We start from the raw sequence: 5,755 nt of genomic DNA, 5'->3' as shown, positions 1-5,755 counted from the left end.
GCATTACACAGAAGGTGGATGCTGCGAAGGAGGACAACCCACCATTAAAGCTTAGTTCTGGTACAGTGCTTCCTTCCAGCTTTGACAAACCGGAAGAGCCCATTTCGCGTCCAGAGGACTCCATTCCTATCAGTGCCTCGCCACAACCTCTGGCAGGTTGGAGAAATTTAGTGACTTTTTGCCGCGCCATTAGAATTCCAAAGAAGGTGGTTGATGCGAAGGAGGATGACACACCATCCAAGCCTTGCGATCGGGTAGGTTCGAAAGAGGACGTGACTCATGCGACATCTGTGACTGGCATAAACGGAAAGAGGACAAAGGACAGTGATGCTGAAGAGCAGCCCCCAGGAAAGAGGACCAGGGACACTGTTGCTAAAGAGGAGCCCCCAGCCAAGAGGAGTAAGGACACTCTTGCTGAAAAGGAGCTCCCTGCCAAGAAGACCAGGGACAGTGTTACTGAAGTGAAACTCCCAGCCAAGAGGGCCAGGAATAGTGATGATGCTAGACAGGAGCCCTCTGCCAAGAAGACCAGGGAGAATCAAACTGAAGATGTGCTCCCCTCCAAGAGGACCAGGGACAGTGTTGCTGAAGAGGAGCCCCCAGCCAAGAGGACTAGAGACACTGTTGCTGAAGAGGAGCTCCCAGCCAAGACGGCACAGTAGTATAATGAAGATCCCATTTGGGACGAGGTCCTTCAAAGTATCGGCAGAAGGATGGCATGGAGATATGGTAAAGAATGGGAGGACGAGCCCATTCCGTCAACCCCTCTGTTCATTCCATACCGAAAGACAGACCATGAAGATCCTATTCTGTTATCCCCTATCCTCAGTCCCTCACCAAGGACGTCGTGTGGGGATCCTGGTCTGTCATCCCCCGTCCTCAGTCCCTCGTATAGAATGGCGGATAAACTTCCTGTTTTGTTATCCCCTATCCTCAGTCCCTCACCAAGGACAGCGTGTGAGGATCCTGGTCTGTCATCCCCTGTCCTCAGTCCCTCACCAAGGACGTCGTGTGGGGATCCCGGTCTGTCATCCCATGTCCTCAGTCCCTCGTATAGAATGCCACGTAAACGTCCTGTTTTGTCATCCCCTGTCCTCAGTCCCTCACGAGGGACGATGCAAGAGGATCTTTTTCTCTCATCCCCTGACGTCAGTCCCTCACCATCGACGCACTGTGAAGATCCCGTTTTGTCACCCCGCGTTTTCAGTCCTTCACCATCAACACACCGTGAAAATCCAACTTTGTCATCCCCTGACTTCCGTTTCCGGATGGAGACTGAAAAGGACATAGAAGAGGAACCGACACCTTCAACATCTGGTGGAACTACAGCAAGAGCGAGTTCCAGACACGTGTGGTTTAGACATCGCTACGTTTCAAGTGACTCTGATTAGATTGGGATCCGTAAAAACTGAGGACCTATGTGGGAAGTCACATTAGGACATATCATCATTTCTCTGTTTTTTTTTGTTTTTTTTTGTTTTATTAAAGCCAATGGATTTCTAGCAAGCCTGTGGAAGCCTTAGGTAGCGCCTTGCACCGGGGCTTTTCTTTATCCCGCTGCTAGATGTAGCATTTTAGATGTTGAGGATTCTGGCAGGACTCAGGAAGCCTTAGGTAGCGCCTTGCACCGGAGTTTTCTTCGTCTTTGTGTCTTCCTCTCATCTTCCCCATGTTTCAGGGTAAATAGCGGTTCTTCCCCACGCGGTGCTCTCCAATATAGTAAATTATTCTATTCTGTTCCTCCACTAATCCACTCTCCAAGGTTTTAATCTTTCAGGTTTTAGCTGCTCATCGCTGGATCCTTTCGTCGTCGTCCATGTGGTTCCTGTCCTTCTGGACCCCTTGTTTATCACACTGCTTGTAAGTTTTTCCACATTCACATGATACTGCTTGCCTCCTGCTGGTGGTGGGGACCATCAGCTTTACTAAATAAAAATAGAAATAGAAGTTATTAGTAATTTACAAAGTGCTCAACCACATAGAGTTAAAATTTACATTAAGTAAGGAATGCTTGCCTGACAATACGTTGTATCAGAAACCAAATTAAAGCATCAGGACAATAAGAAATTAGAAGACAAAGGAGAACATAGACATAATTTATGATTGAAGGATTTAATTAAGAGCTTCTATTCAGAGAGACACTAGAGAACAGGATCAGAGGAAAGGAAATGGAGAGCATGTGGAGTAAAGTTTTATGTAGATAAACTATTAATCTCATGAAACAAATAGTTTATATGGCCAATAGCATGTTCATGTGTTACAACACAGAAAAATCACAAAAGAAGAATAGACATTAAAAAAATACCCGACCCAAGTTCAGACTTCTCAGATTTCTGATTCTCTGATCATCCCAGGTTGGATCTCCTCCGCCTGTAATCCTCCACCTTCAGCACCACCAGTCAGGTGGAGGAAGATAAGAGAACCCAGTTGACAAAAAAAGTAAGAAAACTTATTTTCATTTTAAATATGGATGAAATTGAGCTCAAATTTCAAAATTGTTCTTCCTTCTGTCCACATATATTCTATTTGTTAACCCTGTTGTCTTTTCTCTGGATTTCATTTCTACATCAACTCATGTCACATGACATGAGTTGACCAACAATTAAAGCAGAAGACCAGCGCCGCCTGTAATCCTCCACCTTCAACACCACCAGTCAGGTGGAGGAAGATAAGAGAACCCAGTTGACAAAAAAAGTAAGAACATTTACTTTTACACAACAAAAAATGTTCAACACACAGAACGTCGAGGTCAATATTCAAATCTATTTCCTATTTCCTGCTGTACTTTCTCCTCACTGACACTTTTGTTTTGTGTGTGTGTGTTTTTACTGAGTCCTTTCATAACAGCAGAGCTTGTGTTGATGGAAGGAGGATCAGGAATAGAGCAGAGGACCTGCTGATCTACTGGTTCTAGTAGATTTTATAAATGGTGAGGTCATGATTATGACTTGATCAGAAAGTCTGATTCAGTCATCTGTTAGATTCAGATTCTGCAGATCAATAATGTCTGATCGTCCCAGGTTGGATCTCCTCCGCCTGTAATCCTCCGCCTTCAGCACCACCAGTCAGGTGGAGGAAGATAAGAGAACCCAGTTGAAATAAAAAGTAAGAACATTTCTATCTACGCAACATGACTAATCATTTCAAATATAGCTGCAGAGAGCTGAGCTGAAAGTTAGAAGCCGTCTGCTGTTCATGCATATTTTCCTCCTTCACTTTATCTTCTCTCTTTATTTCATTTCTCTGTGAACTCATGTGATGACTGGAGTTGACCAACAATTAAAGCAGCAGAAGACCTGCTCCACCTGCTGATCTACTGGTTGTAACAGCTTGTGGGAAAGGTGAGGACATGACGATGACTTTGATCAGAAAGTCTCTTCCAATAATCCGTGATTTAGACAGAGATTAAGGAATGTGTGTCTGGTCATGTGATGATTCGCCAGCATCACTGGACCAATCAGGCGAGAGAAGACAGAGAGGACTGAGGACTAAAACGAAAATACTCTGCCTGCCAAAAAAGGCAGACGATCCAGTGGCCCCAGGTTTACACACCATCTGCTGGTACTAAATACATTTTTTACAACCTTAACTTTTCAGCCATTCTATAGTTGAGATTATTTTCTTAATTATTCAAGAATTGAAACCTTGATTTTCCTTCCTGTTAGATCATATAAGCAAAAAAATAAACAAATTTTAACGTGCAAAAAGTTTATTTACAGTGAGCAACGCTAAAACACTTTTATACATACAGTGCAGTAAACAATTCTCATTCAATTCCCCCCCGTTGTGACAGGTTTGAGGCAGACCGACCGCTGGGGAGATGGACCTCACCTGGCACCATTACTCTGGATGTAACAGGTAGGTGAGCAGAAAGTGAAGCTGCTGAGACATCTCAGAAAAGTTTCAGCATTTACTGACGTGCGTTGGACTCGGCGTTTCTCAAATTTGTTCTTCTGTTTCCTCAGCTCGACTCTCCTGTCAATCAAAACATCAATGACTCGAGAAGCGGACAGCGAGGTTTCTGGTGCCTGGCTGGAGACGAGATTCTGATTATTCAAGAGCCAAAACAAAACGTCAGAATAAATAGTTAGAAGGCAGATTTGTTTTCTATTTGTTGTTGTTTTCATTATTAATGCTCCATAACACAAAATTCATCAGTGCTGTAACTCTTGAGTTGAATAAAATGTTCTTCTTTCAATCTGTTATTTCTGGAGTCTTTTTATTTTTAACCATAATCATTTCTGGAAACATTATATATTAAAGGAACGCCCACATTTTTAATAGAACTTCATAACTGATCAAAGCACAAACTGGAGAACAGGTTTAAAAGAAATGTTTTTTTTAGTGTGAATTCATTTGTAGTTACATAAATACACAATTCACATCTTAAAAACAAACACAAGCCAGTCACACTGAAGACGTTTCCTGATGTTGACCTTCGACCCTTAGCTTCAACTGATTCACTGAAGGGTTGGGTAGAAATGTTACCCAGAGAACGCTCTTTTTCCTCATGGACTCATAACCAATGAAACAAACTGGAAGAACTGGAAGCTGCACCAGTTGGTGGATCAAGTCGGTCAACTCCAAGTAGCCCACACCGATGGCCTTTGAAGCTTCACAGCTCTGACTCTGACTTATGAAAACCTTTCCTCCAGTTTGAGTCGAGACTGTGGAAGGTTTTTTTTTTACGGCCTGCTGCTTCTTCAGTTGCTGTGAACCAGAGTGACAAACAGGAGGAGTGAGCAGAGAGAGACGGCGCCAGTCAGGACGGCTTTCACCAGCAACACCGTCCAGCTGCCCGGCATGAAGACACGAGACGGACATTACCGGCAAAATAATCTATTACAATAAGAGTTTGGCTGAAATATTTTTGCAACGACTGAGAAATATGAAAAAACCCTGAAAAAAACAAAACAAAAAATGATTAAGTCTGGTTCTTTGTTGACCGCTACACAGTGGTCAACAAAGAACCAAGACAGAAGCTACAAACCTTTAAGTCACCATGCCGAGTTATGAAACAAAAAGAAAAGCCATAAAGCCATGCAGTACATGAATCTTTTTGATTTTAGTCTTTTTTTTCCAGTTTTCCTAAACGATAAACCTAACAGTTAACATTTGATGATGATGATGTATTTGTTTCCCAACCGTCTGAAATGCTGACATTTTCATACGTCCACTTCACATTTAAGTGCTGCTTTGCATTTATCTGTTACATAAAATTCCAGTAAAATGCAAAAAAAAAAAAAAAAAAGGTTTGCGATTGTAACAAGACAAAATGTGAAAATGACTGAATGCTTTTGCAAAAGCACTGCAACCAGAACGATTGGTTTGGGTGAATTTAGGGACCACCAAGAAATAACGCAACGTTTTCTCCTCTTGCATATTTATTAACATCCTTTGTTTTTACATAGTGTTGCATACAATCTCTTAAGAGTACAGCGGAAGGAAAGTTTAACGTGGACAACAAAACCAACACAGTATAACCACTCTGTATTCATGTTAAAACTCACTGCAGCTCTCGGCCATCAGCCCAAGAAACCAACAAGAAAAGCGAGCAAATGCCTTCAGTTCGTAGCATTGTGTGTGCAAAACAGGGAGAGTCGGGTCCCAGGGCCCATTTTCCAGCAGCTTCCTTACGTTGCAGGCCACAGAAAAATCTAGAAATTTCCGGTTGCCTTCTATCTTCCGTCAGGGCTGCCGTGCATTTCCGGTGTGTAAGTTAGAAGAACAATCATGACCCACAGATGCAGCACCG

The 5,755-nt window shown here is 42.8% G+C and overlaps 1 long non-coding RNA gene across 1 annotated transcript; it reads left to right on the top strand.

The window, feature by feature from the left end:
* Positions 1–3,309: 3,309 nt before the first annotated feature.
* On the top strand, positions 3,310–4,317 carry LOC111612297. Its single transcript, XR_002754527.1, has 4 exons — positions 3,310–3,341; positions 3,444–3,561; positions 3,794–3,858; positions 3,966–4,317. It is a non-coding gene; the product is annotated as an uncharacterized LOC111612297 (long non-coding RNA).
* Positions 4,318–5,755: the final 1,438 nt, after the last annotated feature.

Source organism: Xiphophorus maculatus, chromosome 19 (genome assembly GCF_002775205.1).
Source record: "Xiphophorus maculatus strain JP 163 A chromosome 19, X_maculatus-5.0-male, whole genome shotgun sequence".
NCBI classification, from domain to species: Eukaryota; Metazoa; Chordata; class Actinopteri; order Cyprinodontiformes; family Poeciliidae; genus Xiphophorus; species Xiphophorus maculatus.
This window is presented reverse-complemented; position numbering and strand designations above follow the sequence as displayed.